The sequence below is a fragment of the Ambystoma mexicanum genome, chromosome 8 (assembly GCF_040938575.1).
Source record: "Ambystoma mexicanum isolate Mex_15411 chromosome 8, UKY_AmexF1_1, whole genome shotgun sequence".
Lineage (NCBI taxonomy): Eukaryota > Metazoa > Chordata > Amphibia > Caudata > Ambystomatidae > Ambystoma > Ambystoma mexicanum.
In genome coordinates, this window is record NC_090929.1 from 1,560,571,959 (window position 1) to 1,560,587,997 (window position 16,039).

The window sequence follows — 16,039 nt, forward strand, 5'->3', positions numbered from 1 at the left end:
CCAAAGGTATCCGGGTGGTCCTGACATCTGCATGGCCTGCTCCGGTGACCCGTGGGTGGGGCCACAACAATGGCGACTAGGACTGTATGGACCTGTGGGTGTTGTGCTTGCTGCTGGAGGCCCGTCTGCATGTGTGGAGGCTGTGGGTGGCCCAGGGCCCTGTGTTCTGTTGGTACGGGCTGCCTGGTGCCCACAAGAAGGAACGCAGTGTCTGCGTATGGAGGAACAGGAAGCAGCGGGGTGCCCTCCAAGGAATGGGGGGGAACAACTGGGGCGGCCCCGGACCCTGCTGGCGTCACCGCATCGGGGAGGAGGCGGCCGCTGAGCACGATGCGGCTCATGCCCGGAGGCGTCCCTGACAGATGGTTGCTGAGAAGGCGAGTGTTGGGGGTTTGTCCTTTGCCCCATGCGGTCCTGTAAGCCCCCAAACTGGAAGGACCACACTTGACACACGTCTTTCCAGTTCGGGCTTCCCGATCGCTCTGACGCAGCTGGGAAAGTCCCGTTTATTTATAGAGCTCGCAGCGACGTGCAACGTCACGTCGCCGCATGCGCGTCCCATCACGGGGCAGCACCACACTCCTCCTTTTCCGGGAGGACACACAACTGCTTTTTTTTTTATTATACACTGCAAACCACACAACAGTTAACAACAATTCACGCCCACAGCCCCTTTAATGTCAACCACCCGGATCCCCTCATTCCAGTTGACCAAACAAATGTCCCAGCACGTATTCGCTGAGGTAAGCGGGTTTCCCTCGCCCAGCCCTCTGGGGTACCTCTGCTTCCCTCCGGCACGGGTGGACGTCCCCCGGACCGGGGATTCTAGTGGGATGGCGGGGACTCCTCCATCCTCGGGCACCTCCGTCAAGTCAGGCTCCAGCGGTGGCTCAGTCCTTGGGTCACCTAGTTTCTTAAAGAAGCTGACATTCCGGGTGACAGCAGACCTTCCGTCCGAGGCGGTCACCATGGACCCTTTTACAGCCACCACGTCCAACGGCTCCGGTTCATAGGGGAGCGAGAGCTTTCGATGGGGTTGTCGGTTGCGGATGAGGACTTCATCCCCTGGCTCGAGCCGCTGGGGCCGGAGACCCCGTCGCATGTTCTCCTGTTCAATCCTCACCCGCCGGTCTGCCTCCACCTGTTGGTTGTCGATCACTCCCGCCTCTTTTTCCCCGATTTCGGGTAGCAGACCCTGGGGGAATCGCTTGAACAGTGCCTCAGCCGGAGCCACCCCCGTGGAGGCATGGGGGTGGTGCGGTACACCCGCAGGAATTGGTATAGGGCTCGTTGGAGGGACTACCCTTGTCCCTGAGCGATCCTGAAGGTCTTGTTGAGTGTCCGCATCAGTCGTCTTAATGTCTTGGACCTTCTTCGGATCCGGCGAGACCCCAATCCCCCTCCTTGAACACAAACCCAAAGAATTCGATGGAGGGACGCAGGAACTCACATTTGTCCCGATGAAGGGTGAGGCCTAGAGATTGTAGCCGCTCAAAGGTCTTTCCGAGCTTCCTCAGATGGTCCACCTCTGTCTTTGCGAACACAAAATATCATTGCTAATGTTCAGAACACCCTCCAGATCTGCGAGGGCGCCTCCAATGATATGAAAAACCTCTGCCGCCAATGACACCCCGAAACTCAACCTCTTGTACCGGTATAGTCCACGGTGAGTAGTGAATGTGGTTATGTACCGGGACTCAGGGTGAAGGACAACCTGATGATACCCTGCTCGAAGGTCCAGTTTGGAAAAGAACTGAGCCCCTTGCCCTTCGGCAATAATGTAATCGATGGTGGGGGTGAGATGCTGCTCCCTCTTAATGGCCTTGTTGGGCAGCCTCATGTCCACACAGATCCGGACAGATTCGGGTTGTTTGGGCTTCCTAGCCACAAAGATTGGGGACACCCAGGGGGTCGGGCCCTCGACCTTCTCGATAATGTCTAGACTCATCAGGTTGTCCAGCTCCTTGTCAACTTGCTCCCTCAGATGAAACGGTACCCTGCGGTGTTTCAATGCAATGGGCTGTACAGAGTCATCGATGTGCAGCCTAACCGGGTCACCGGTCCTCTTTCCAATGCCGTTGAAGTGGGCGGCATACTTGTCGAGCAGATTATTGTCCTCGAGGTACACCGAGTATGCGAAGCTGACAATTCCGAGAGCCTCGGCGGCACAGCTCAGCAGAATGTTATTGCTCACAGGGGTCACATAGAACCAGGCTTTGATTCGCGAGCCCTCATGCTCCACACTTGCCACAAAGGCACCGGTATTGGTTCCAGTCCTCCGAACGCAAATATGCGGGCTCTCGGCGTGACCAGCTTTGGGGGCGATCCAAGGGCATCACAGTGCCCCCGGGCCATCACATTGACTGAGACTCCGGTGTCACCAGCACCGGGACTGGCGAGTGGTTGACCGCCACCACACACCCCAGTTGCCTCCTGCCCTTCCCCTTCAGGACTTCCATGCTGGAAACAAAGAAAATGTTCTCTTCCTCTTCCTCCTCGGCCTCGTCCCCCCTGGGTCTCCTCTTCACCCTGGTCCACCTGGGCCACGTTTGGCGGGCGGTTCTGGCGTGGAGCCCAAGTGCGAGCCGGGCCTCTCGGCACCATCATGGGCAGGGCTGCCCTGCACACCCTCGAGAAATGGTCAGGCAGGCCACACCGACCACATGTTTTCCTAGCCGCCGGGCACTCTGTCGGGTGGGGGAGGTCGTAGCCGCACTTCTGGCACGATTCCCCCGCTCTCCCAGCTCTGTCACGGGGTCCCCCACCAGGCCTTCTCACTCCTGTGCCGCCACGGCACACGCCTGCTCCGACTTTATTGAGCGGGACCCCACCTCCATCTTGCTTGCCTAAGCCTCTGCCACCGGCCCAGTTCCAGAATGCGGGGCAGAGTAATACCCGGCTCTCTCAGGACCTGCCTCCTGAGTTTGCCAGAGGAGCACGCCTGAATCGGCATCGCGCACATCATGTCCTCCGCGTCCCCCCACGCACAGCCCACGGAGAGGCGGCGCAGGCGACCATAAAAGGTGTCCAGTGTCTCATCCCCCTTTTGTTTGGCCGATAGCATAACAAATCTTTCATAGTCCACGTTGGCGAGGGGTAGAAAGTGGGTCCGGAGTACTGCCTTGGCTGCATCGTAGGTGGCATCCGCTGGAGTGAGCGACAATTTCCTGGACCGCAGGCCCCACGGAGTACAGCATAGTAGCCACCCTGCTGTCGTCGTCCATCACCTGAGCGGCCCTGAAATACATGTCGAGGCGACCAACCCACCTCCTCCACCGGGGCCCCATGCTGGATGGTGGGCCCGACGCATCAAATTCAGGGATGGGCTGCAGGGCCGCCTGGGCTCGTGCCTGAGCCATGATGGGAGGTCCTGGCTGAGCAGCAATCTGTACTGGCGGTGGCCCCTGAGGCCCAGGAGCTAGACCACCTACCTGAACTTGAGGGGGCAGCTATGGAGCCGCCACTGGTTGTTGCACTGGAAGCGCCGGGGGCTGAACGGCCTGCTGATGAGCTGCCGCCTGACAACCGTCCTGGGGAAGCTGTGCTGCTGCCGCGGCCCCACCGTCCAGATCTTCAATGTCACTTATGGGCTTGAGCGCACAGGCACCTCCACCTTGGGTCCTGAGGGCCGCAACTCAGCCACCCACCACCTCCTCATGGATTGGCCACCCCACCCAGGCAATGCAACAGTCCAACCTGGGTGAGAGGTGGTGGTATCCTGCCCTCAGCTCACCTGAGGCTGCCTCCAGCAACAAGGAGATCGAAGAGAATACAGAAAAACACCAACATGAAGATCTCCACTGTAGCAGTCCACCTTGATGATGAAGGGGGCGAAGAGGAAGCCACAGCGTCCTGATGATGAAAGGGATGAAGAAGCACCGTGTCCCCTTGCTGCTGTAAGACTCAAGGGTGTAGGTGTTCCAAAAATTAAGCTGAGAAAATGAAGCGGGCTAAGCAGGCCCAGCCATATTATCCCTTCTCCTAGCTTTCACTCGATGTAGAAGCCCCAATCTGGAGTAAAATCCACAAACCAGGCATAGGCGTGCAGATTAATCTGCCTGCAAGCAGAATATCCAAAAATTAGACCTGGATCACCTTCACCCTCCGAACCGGAGCCTGATGAAGTTCCACGGCCTCACTGACAAAATGGCCGCCAGCCGCGTGTGCGATCCGCAGCCACGGCGTGAAACGAAATATCCGATCATTCCGTTTCAGGGAAAAAAATTCGGAATGCTTTAACCGCCGGGCCCGGGCATCCGACATCACTCCTCGCCACTGTTGGGGGTTTGTCCTTTGCCCCTTGCGGTTCCGTAAGCCCCCATACTGGAAGGACCACACTTGACACACGTCTTTCCAGTTCGGGCTTTGCGGTCGCTCTGACGTGGCCTGGAACGCCCTGGTTATTTATACAGCGCGCGGTGACGTGCAACGTCACGTCGCCGCGTGCGCGTCCAATCATGGGGCAGCGCCACAGCGAGTGGTCAGCCGGGCTGTGCTGCAGCCATGTTGGCACGGCAGGCTCTCCCGCTGCAGTGACAAAGGAGCGTCGGCTGGCTGCGCGCGCGGCGGCCGCTCAGGGCCATAAAAGAAAGGAAAAGTGCTCTGCACTGGAGCGTTCAAAAAGGGGGAAAAAAGGGGAAATGTAAAAGAGGCCTACGGCGGGCTCAACAGGAACAAAGATGCCAACCGGGCCCGCGGTGGTGAGCAGAACATTTAAAAAAAATAAATAAATAATTTCTGAGGAAACGTGGCGAGCAGTTTCCCCGAAAAGGACTGAGGCGGGCCCATCACCACCTGCGCCCGCAGTAGAGCAGTAGAAACTATTTCATAAACTGGACATTGTGGAGGTCTGCGGAAGCCCCGTAAGGAGGGGGCATGGCCTACTAACACCTGGGCCCTCGCCGGTGAGAAAGAATAGCATTTCACCCACAACAGGTAAAGGGCCGCAGTGGTTCACCAGGGAACCTGAAACATCCCAGCCACAGCAAGTTGGGTGGCTGCCAAGATGAATAAGAGGCAGTGTCAAATAAGACCAGAACTGCCTGCCGTTGTGAAACAAGGGGCGCGCAAGAAACGTGCCTCTGGGCCCACGGGGCAGGCAGCGATGCCCATGTTGGGCTTGCATGCCTTCTATCCCCGGGAGGCCCATCACACAAGGGCAGATGAGCGCTGCCCAGCCGGTCCAGCGCTGATTTTGTGCTCCAAGCAGGATAGAACCAGAAGATCCAGGTTACCAGCGCTCCACAGAACCTTACCGAAGTGTTCCATCGGCAGAGAAGGCCCTTTGGGGTAGGGAGGATCGAAGAACACATCAATTTGTCCTTCACAGAGGTTCCCAATTCCACCTAGGAGAGCCAGGAAGGGTAGCGGCTTCATAAGGAGTGCTTGTGTGACCCAGTAACTGAAGTGGGCGAAGGCACATTTGGTGAAAGACGTTTTTATTACACAACAGGTCCATTTACAGCTCCAATTAAGCCATTAACTCTCAGACTGCTTTGAAACAACAGCCAGGCACTTTTTGAATGCAAAGTTGATGTTCCTGCTTGATGAGGCTATCTTTGGGCAGGAGGGAGGGTGGTGATTAGCCATAAGGAATTAGCATGTGCATGGACAGTCAGTGGGTCGGTAAATAACCAAATGCCCCTAATCTGTGTCCCTTCTTATATCATATATCGACTCCCTCCCAGTTCTCCAATGCAACAGCGCCACCTTGTGATCAAAACTAAAGACAACGGAACTCTGCCTCTTTGTTGCTCCAAGGTGACTTGAAAAGCTTCTCACGTGCATGTTTTTCCCTTGTCTGCTTGGAAAGGCTTGTCTATTATGAAACTATGGAGGGGTAGTTCCTTTGTAGAACAGTTTGTACTTTATTGGAACTAATTTTCAGTGGCTCGGATCGCGCTTGTTGAAGTCAGGCTGGTAACCTAAGGTTCTGTTTCTGTTCTAACCGGCCGAGGAATGGCACGATATATTTTTGAAAGCTAATTTCCAAACATGAGCGATCCTAATAAATGAAATCTCAGCAAGATCTTGAGTTGTGTTTTTTTTTTTTTTAAAGAACACTTTGTATCCCTCCAACACGGTATTCAATCTAATGTTACCATTGCATGGGAACCAGCCGCCACCTTGTGGCTAGATCGTAAACTCTAGTTTGACTTCCCGCAGGCAGAAAACTTTTCAATCGGTAGAAAATACACCGCTGTTGATTAGCATGACAAATTGCGACACATATTGTCAATGTAAATACATAAATACAAAAAAGTCACATTCTTTCCAGCAGTTTTTATTTTGTTTTTCATTTTTCTAAAGGTCGTTATTGCCTCGTGCAGGGTTTCTTTGGTGACATGCACAGGCACCTTTTGCCTTTTTCACTTTTGCGAATTGTTTTCTGAGCATGATGCAGAGCTGCTCGTGTGCTGCTTTTTTGGAAAGACTTCCTTATTCGAAACAGAATGTGGTAAAATAAGAGCCCTGGATGTCTTTGTATGTGGGGCAGTGCAGGAGAAAGGATCGCTCGACCTCTCCTGGGCCACACTGTGGGCAGTTTCTTTTCTCTTTTTGGCTTCTTGTTGAAGCTGCTACAGCCGCTATTTCTAGTTGGTCACTCGCCGCTTTAATTTAGACTATGCAAGTTTTCCCCAAGTGATCTGTAGCGTCTAGTTAATGCTTTACAGCACATTGTGTATTACTTCTTTAGGGCCTGTTGTAAGTAACTGTCCCCCATTTTTCCGCGTGCTCTGGTCTCCTATACTGGAAATATATGTGTCATAAATGTAGTTCTGTAATGTAGTCTTCAAGGTCATGTGCCTGGCGGTAGAGGGAGCTTGTGTTACTACTCTTGATTGAGCACCAGAATTTAACGGTGCGCTTTTGAATTGTTCACGGATTATCCCGCCTGCACGCGAATTGCAAACTCTGCTTCCCATCCTGTTCTGTACCAACAATGGTTCTGCTTTGTGTTTGTATCAGCATTTTTAAAATGCAAAGTCTTTTTTTCAAAAACCTTTTTAATGAATGCTCTTGGCAAGACCAGTGCTGCTTTTTTCTCATCCTCTTCTACTTTGCATCGATTTGCACAGAAATTGGGCAAGCCACGGCTGCGCTGGCGAATCGTGAAGTACATCTAAAATTGGGTGCATAAAGGCGTGGAACCATGAAACCGGGATCGGACCCCCTGCACAGATTTCATTAAACCCCAGCATCCGAATATAAGCACCCACTTTTAGCATCTGTGTATAGGCGCGTTACAAATGCCAGATCATAACATACATCTGGTTCATACAGCTGGCACATTATTTGGACCATCGCCTTATTCTGATTTTGGTGCTTTATGGCGGGATTTCAGCCACAGTAAATACTATCCTTGTTCCCTTATCTACCCCCTATTCAACCAATCCACCCCCTGAACACTGTCTGGTGTAGCGCCATGCGGCCCGCACTAATATAAGCTTGCTAAATGTTGTAGCCAGCCCTGGTCCAATCCAACCCAGTGGACGGATATTTATAAACGTGCCCCATGTTGACAATCTCCCAAAAAGCTTCGTGTCATTGTTTTCAGATGCTAAAACCCACTTAGACCTCAATGCATTTTCAATCTTTCTCTTCCTGTTGGCTATTGTCCTTTCATAGGAAGCCATAGCTGTGATTATTTCACTTTTAGAGGAGAAGGGACCCTTCAAAACAGTTGACAAACTTGATTTGGCTTTGGTGCAGGCTGGATTAAAGCAGCCCCCAAAATCCTGCGACAACGACTTAGATATTTTCAACACGAGGGAGGAAAATCTAGTCAGATTGCCACTATGATCACCTGATAGGACTGCTTCATTAGTGGAAGCGTGTAAAGGAAAACGCAGCAAGAAGAAAATGAAACCGGCGTGTAGTAACTGGCGCAGTCTCCATGGTGAAGCACGCAATCCGTGGAAGCCTGTATTCTGGAATGCTCCATCACTAGTAATGAAAGGCCTGCACAATCCCATGGTTTGAATTGGCTGTCGAGCAACATATCCCCCCTGCTAGGGGCAGCCTTGCTGTCTTGTAGCATCTCACCCACACATGCTCCTGAATATTCCCCGTCGTCAGGCCGGGAATCCTCGGTATAGAGAAAATCAGTATTCGTTTCGTTTCTGATCTGTCTTTCTCAGTAGCAACCAATCACTGGTGACTGGATCATATTGCCCCCAGCCAATGACTGCCCACTCCCTAAGCCCCTCCCCTGGCAGCCATCCTCAGATTTTTACCGCACGTGCAAGTGTTGGGAGTCCTCGTGCTTAGCTCTCGAGCTTTTGCTACGTTTTCGCGCTTTTTTTCAGGAGATTTTCTCATTTTTTCGGTTAAAAGAGCCTCAAGCTCCACCGTTTCTACTTCCGATCACTGGGGATCCGTTTCGGAGTTTTCTACGCCCATCAAGGGTGAAGATTTCGTCGAGTTACACTTTTGGAGGATTCTAGAAGTTCCGAGGCCTACCCCGGACATGGCCCAAAAGAAAGGGAGCTCGACACCCGGGAAGCTATTCAGGAACTGCCCTGGGTGCCAGCTTCAGAACGTTTTCAAGGAGGACGAGCATTTGTTATGCCTCTACTGTCTCCATGAGGACAAGACGCACAAGGAAAAGGATTGCGCGTTTTGTGGAAACATGTCGGAGCGGACCATGAAGGATCGCCACCTCCGTCTCGTCAACTGGCTGGAAGGTAAGAGCCCGCCAGGCGAGAAGAAGTCCGAGCGGTCTTCTAAGTCCTGTGAGGGTGCTCCGGCGACGGGGGCCCAACAAATGGCTAAGCACCGCGAGTCCGTGGGGACCGGGAGCGCCGAACGGTCGGGCTCCTCGGCTGCCAGGCAGGGGTGCACCCTCCCCAGCGCCATCGACCACGAGCCAACACTCTAGCTCGGGTAAGAGGAAGCCCGAGAACCCGGCAAAGCTTCTGGAGAGGCCCTGGTCGATCTCGAAGACTCCAGCAGAGGGGGAGTGAGGCTCAGACCCTCCCCCGAAGGTGAAGGCCCAGGCGTACAGAAGGTGACGTTGGCCGTGATTCAGCCTGCTAGGACCTCGATTGAGGATGTTGCCGCGGCCCTGGCTCAGCTTGTGAAGGCTACACCAGTGGAGGCACCCTCAGATACCAGAGTCTCCCTGCCACCGCGGAGGAGTGGTCTTTCAGGTCCATTGAGAAGACCCCACGAAGTCCTCGTTGGAAAGGGGGGGTGAGGGGGTGGTGGCCGTCGTGGATACGGACACAACCTCTGAAGAGGAGCTCATCCAAGTCGTGGAGGAGACCCAGCCCATCGGGAGGGATCCCGACGAGGGCTAGGGAGACGGTGACGCAGACGAGGCCCCTCAAGAGCCCTCACGCCTGTAGTTTCCGGCACCGCAGGACCCCTCGGCGGCCATTTTGTCAGCCATCCAGTCCTTATGCTCGGAGATAAGGACTAGGTTGCCCCTTCCCCCGACGGAGGAGCCTGAGCCAGACCTGACGGAGGATCCGGAGCCAGGACCTTCGGGGAGCCCACCGCCTAAGAGAAGGCGGACTCATCCTAGGCCTCCTCTCTCGCCACTGCGGCCTTCTCTGCCTTCCCCCCGGTCCACTACCCACAGGGATGATACAGGCATGGACACGTCTACGACGGGTACGGATGACGACGGAGGCGACGGGACGTGCCCCCCCCGTCGCCCCATGCCAGGGCGTCCCCGCCCGACGAGATTGGATCCTTCCATGCAACGGTCTCCAGGGCATCCGAGCTCGTCCAGCTCTGCCCCGAGGAAAAGGAGGGGTTCCTTTACCAGCGGCGCGAGGCTAAAAGGAAGACGGTCCTCGCCGTACCGCTTCTTGATGACATCTGGGATGAGGGGCTCGCCCTCCTCAAGAACCCTGCCACGGCTCCTGCGAAGAGGGACCAGTACGAGAAGAAGTACCGGGTCCCCGACGCTGCCCCCTTGTGCCTTAGGGCGCAACCTACCCCGGACTCGGTCGTTTCGGCGGCGGCCAAGAAGAAAGTGGGGGGGGCATCGGCCTCGACTTCAACCTCCCCTCCGGACGTTGAGGGTAGGAAACTGGATGCGATGGGACGACTGGGTCATCTCATCTGCAGCGACGAACCATCAACGCGGCCAACTCCCTGGCCATCGTAGCCCGCTACGACAGGGAGTTGTGGTTCAAGATCGCCCCTCTGTTGGACTTCCTTCCGGAGGCCAAGAGGGCTGAGGCCCTGGAAATCTTACAGGAAGGTGAGATTGCCTCGGACCACGCCATTACGGTGGCTACGGACGTTGCCGACACCGGTTTCCGTTAGTTGGGCAACAGTGTTTGCCTGAGACAACGAGGATGGCTCAGGGCGACGGATTTCCGCCAGGACGTTCAGACCAAGGTTTTGGACATGCCCTTCGATGGGAACAACCTTTTTGGCAAGGCGGTTGATGAATCCCTTCAGGCGATCAAGACGGAGACGGCCCGTGCACTGGGTGTGCTCCAACAATGACGGCCGCCCTTTCGGAGTTCCGGAGGCAGACAGGGTGCCTCCAAGGGAGCCGGCAGCAGCTCCTCTACTTACCGTCAAGCGGCAAGGTCTTCGTCGCAGGAGGCCTACAGGGGACGCGGAAAGTCAGGTGGATCCCGCCGTCGTCGCCATGGTGGTCAAGGAGGCAAAGCGGCCTCCAAGCAAGATTGAACCGTCCGTCGGGTCGGGGCCCTGCCGAAGCACCCCGGTGGGAGGCCGGCTGACTAAGTTCGTTGGCGTGTGGAAGTCCATCTCCACCGACCGTTGGGTGCTGGACGCCCTGGCCCTGGGACACGCCCTCGAGTTCCAGAAGAGGTGCCCCCGCATTCCTCCCGAGGCCAGGAAGGAAAATCACGTCCCTCAACTGCTGTTGGAAGTACGGGCGATGCTCAGGAAAGGTGCCATCGAGCTCGTCCCGAAGAGGCTTCGGGGCTCCGGAGTTTACTCAAGATACTTCCTCGTGAGGAAGAAGACAGGAGGATGGCGTCCGATCCTGGACCTGCGACGACTAAACAAATACATCAAGGCACAGAAGTTACGGATGGTCACCCTCCAGCATGTGCTGGGACAGCTGGAGGAGGGCGATTTCTTGTCGTCGTTTGATTTGGAGGATGCTTACTTCTACATCCCTATTCTAAAGAGGCACCGAAAGTTCCTCAGGTTCGTGGTCAAAGGGCGGCACTACCAGTTCAAGGCCCTCCAGTTCGGATTAAAATCGGCACCCAGGGTGTTCACCAAGTGTCTAGCACCGGTGGCGGCACGGCTGCGCCTGCAGGGGATCCACGTCTACCCCTACCTGGACGACTGGCTCATACAGGCAAGGACAAGGGAGCTCGCCGTGGAACACACTGCGAAGTCTGTCCAGCTGCTCACGGACCTGGGGTTCTCCATCAACTTTCCAAAATCCCACCTGGTCCCGTCGCAAGTCGCCCTGTTTCTGGGAGCACAGCTCGACAGTGGCGTGGCAGGCCTCACCGTCGGAGGAAAGGATAAGGACCATACTAGGAAAAGTGCAACGTCTACCGGCCACGGGCGTGGCCATAGTGAGGTCTATCAAGTCCCTCCTCGGAATGATGTCCTCCTGCATTTATCTGGTGCCCCATTGCAGACTTCGGATGCGGCCCTTGCAAGAATTCCTCGACGCCCACTGGATCCAGACGGGCAGCTTCGAGGACAGTATCTCGCTCGACGAAACGTTCCGTCAGGCGATACGATGGTGGGGTGTCCGCGCTCATCTGACAGCGGGAACAGGCTTCCTAGCCCCGGCCCACTAGGGGACGGTGACGACGGATGCTTCTCTGGAAGGTTGGGGAGTGCACACCGGGGGCCACCACACGAGAGGCCTTTGGTGCTCGGAGAAGACTCTCCACATCAACATCTTGGAGCTCCGCGCAGTGTTCTGGGCCCTCAGGTCCTTCCTTCCGTCCCTCAAGGGCAAGGTGGTGAGGATCTTTACCGACAACACCACCACGATGTTTTACATTCGGAAGCAGGGCGGAACCAGATCCCCTGGCCTGTCCAAGGAAGCCCAGGATCTGTGGCATTGGGCCATCGCACAAGGGATGTTTCTGGTACCCTTTCATCTGGCAGGGATAAAAAAAACACCATCGCCGACTCACTCAGCAGGGAGCTGCGCTCGTGCCACGAGTGGGAACTGCGCCAGGATCAAGGGGACCGACTCTTCCGACGATGGGGCGAACCCCAGATCGATCTCTTCGCGACGGCGGCGAACTCCAAGTGCCGGAGGTTCGCCAGCAGGTTTCCCCAACCGAGGAGCATGGGCGATGCTTTCTCGTTCCCCTGGGACGGCCTGTTCCTTTATGCATTCCCGCCATTGCCGTTGCTACTCCAGCTCGTCAACCAGCTCAAGAGGTCCCGGTGCAGGATGATCCTCGTCGCACCGGCGTGGCCAAGGCAGATCTGGTTCCCGGACCTTCTGGACTTGTCAGCGTCCACACTAGTCAAGCTACCGACGGACGCGGATCTTCTCTCCAGAGAAGGAGGCGCCATTCTTCATCACGAACCAGAGTCGCTGAACTTGCAGGCCTGGCTCCTGCAGCACTAGAGTTTGGAGGATACGACATCCCGGCCGACTGCAGAGAGGTTCTTGCAAAGGCCAGGGCATCCTCAACTCTCAAGTGCTACGGACACAAATGGAAGAGGTTCTCTGTCTGGTGCCGGGCACAGAAGATTAACCCTCTGCAGATTACGGCCCCTCAAGTATTGCTGTACCTACTGTCTTTGGCCAAGGCTGGCCTATCTCACGCTTCCATCAAGGTACATCCAGCTGCCGTCTCACTTTACACCAGAACTACAGGACGGGCGTCCTTGTGATCTCATCGTCTGGTGAAGGAATTTATGAAAGGACTGTTCCGATCATTCCCGCCGGTGAAGGCCACCGCCCCGGCGTGGGAGCTAAACGTGGTACTAACTAGGCTCATGGGGCCCCATTCGATCCTATGCATTCAGTGCCGTTGAAGTTTCTGTCGTGGAAGACAGTATTCCTCGTGGCCATGACCTCTGCACGACGAGTGGGAGAGATCCAGGCCCTGTCTTGCAAGCCTCCATACTTGACTTTTCACGACACGAGGGTGGTGCTGAGGACGCACCCCTTCTTCATGCCCAAGGTGCCGTCGGACTTCCACCTCAACGAGCCCTTGGTGTTGCCAGTTTTCTTCCCATCACCTTCGTCGCCGGCTGAGAGGACTCTGCACTCGCTAGATGTAGCTAGAGCGCTGAAGTTCTACGTGAACCGCACAAAGAGTTTCCGGAAGACATCACAGCTGTTTGTGAACTTTGGACCTGTGAATCAAGGGAAGGCTCTCTCGAAGACTTCCATTTCCAGATGGCTCTCCGGCTGCATCATGCACTGTCACCGGTTGGCAAACCGACCGCTGCCTGGCCGTCCGAGAGCCCATTCGACCAGAGCGATCGCTGCTACTACGGCGTTCCTGTCTGGTGTGCCCCTGCTCGACATCTGCAGGGCTGCTACGTGGAGGTCGACGCACACCTTCACGAGATTCTACTGCGTCGACCGGGATTCCAGGGAGGAGTCCAGAGTCGGCCAGGCAGTGCTGCGCAACCTGTTCGCCTAAGGTGAGCCTGGTGAGGAGGTAAGAGTTGCTTAATGTTGAGTTGTTGTATTGCTTGATATTGAGCCTTATGCCACCTCCTGTGGTTGTGCATGTGTGTACTGCTATGTATTCTTTATTCATGAGCATGTGAATCCATGCTGAATCCCATGCTGGAGAAGGAACAAGTTACTTACCTGTTACTGTTGTTCTCCAGCATGGGTCTGGCATGGATTCACATGCGAACCCACCCGCCTACCCCTCTGCGGCTCTTCACTTGGTCATACTGCCACTTCACGTGCTACCAAATCTGAGGTTGGCTGCCAGGGGAGGGGCTTAGGGAGTGGGCAGTCATTGGCTTGGGCCAGTATGACCCAGTGACCAGTGATTGGTTGCTACTGAGAAAGACAGATCAGAAACGAAACTGATACTGATTTTTTTTTCTATGCCGAAGATTCCCGGCCTGACGGGGAATATTCATGAGCATGTGAATCCATGCCAGACCCATGCTGGAGAACAACAGTTACAGGTAAGTAACTTGTTATCCCCTCTATCAGTTGGTACATTCTTTATAACCCCCTAACCTATAATATTGCATATAATTGTAAAGAATGCTTCGCAGTCTTTGTCTGGATTGGCCAGTGTGTGCTCTTAAACTGGTCCTCCCTCCAGAACGAATTATACCTTGCCATTGCAAAGCGACCAATTGGGTGAATGCTCAGTTTTCTGTTCGTTCCTATCATGTCGTTTCTTGTAGAAGGGCTGTTCGTTCTCTGGAAAGGGTGCACATTTTAAGTTGTAGGCCACTAGCCACACACAAGTGAATTAGCCCTCGTTTGCGCAGTAAGACGTGAGCGCATGCGCAGCACAACCTAGACATGTGCATTTGTAGAACTCAGCATTCATCCCTAGAGAAGGGCTGACTGGACCTGCGGGAATTCACACCTGTGACCATGAGGGTACAGACTACTGTACTGGATGCATTAGTTTGTTTACCGGGCACAGACCCTGCTACAGTAGTATGGTAGTAGCACCAAATAGGTTGTTGCACTGTACTCCCCCAGCCCCCCATCACAGAATTTTCTCTAATCTTATATTAAAATGTAATTTTGTTTCAAACGTGTTTTCATAGTATTCACTTCAATGGGCCAACTAGACGACGAACAATGCCAACACTGTTTCCTCATTAAAAAGTAGTGTTTTAGTGGTGATGGCTACAGGCCGTGCACACATTGATGGGATATAGGAGTGGACGAGCCCCCCTACTGTTTGCAGGCTGGAAGCTCCATGTTCCCCTTAGGCCACAGAGGGAAGAAGTGACTGTGTTCCATTGGTCTGTGAGTATGTGGAGAAGAGCGGCCCTAACTCCCAACATGCTTGGTTACAGTGGTTTATTCTCATCAGGTTAATGGGTTTGAGCTGCCTTTAGGGATCTGCATACCGACCTTCAAGTTGCCCAAAGGCAATACTTGCTTTAACGAAAATAAAAATCCAATGGACTCCAATGCAGACTGGAAATCACTGTGCTTTAATGGAACAATATATAAGACTATAATGGACACGCAACGAGCACATTAGAGGAATGCAACGATACAAGCTGAAAGCAGATCTTGCATTCTGGGCACTTAATATTTAAAAAAGAAACCAGTGATTGATCACGGAGTGGCGTTAGATGAGAAGTGGAAACCTTTTTCAGGGTTTAGTGGGGTAACTGCAATTTTCTGTCTGCACACTGCTCATCCCCAGTGCAACCACACAGAAGAACATGCCATGCGCATCAATCCATCGGCATACCTGGCTCCTCTTAACAGCGATCCACAGTGAACACTTGTGTATGTGCACAGTAACTAGGGAAATGGAGTGGTTCAGAGCTGACTGGCACGTCCAGGTGGAGGCATAGGGGACTCCCTGAAAGCCTCTGTCCGTGTTGCACTCCACGGGACCCCAATATTGCTCTCTCCTGGTAAGTGTCCCGGAGACCAGTGAGACCTGCGCAAGCCTGTCATGAATCGATTCATTCTGCGCAAGTCCTGGCTGCACTGCTCCTCAGACGGGTGAATCCCAGAATGCAGGGTGGCAAGGGCTTGGCAGAAACAGGTGTGATTTGGTTGAGGCCTTCCTGTGGCTGTTTGCTGGAGCGGCCGTGCCGTGGACTGGCGGACACGGCAGCCTGTAGCTCTAGCACTTGGCTGAACTCCATATGACAGTGGCCAGCCTTTCCCTCAAGTCTTCCTCCAATTGAGACTGCCCTGAGTATCTGGCATTGTATCTGGCAGGAGGCTACTGCATATCCATTTGCTCGCCCAATACTGGCCTGATTTTTCGGAACAGCTACTTGTATACGGTAACTGGGACCCACAGTCTGGCGCAGGCAGAGTCGGAACACTTGCCAACTCTCCACATATACATCATTTCTTACTCGCCCCAAGTCCAATTATCACTTGCTAATGGCGAGTGGCAATTTTGTTTGCATGGTCTCTAAA

The 16,039-nt window shown here is 54.4% G+C and overlaps 1 protein-coding gene across 6 annotated transcripts in view; it reads left to right on the forward strand.

The window, feature by feature from the left end:
* The window catches only part of ADD3 (adducin 3), a 1,740,558-nt gene that overhangs the window by 1,019,261 nt on the left and 705,258 nt on the right, over positions 1–16,039 (forward strand). The gene's annotated exons all lie outside the window — the stretch shown is intronic.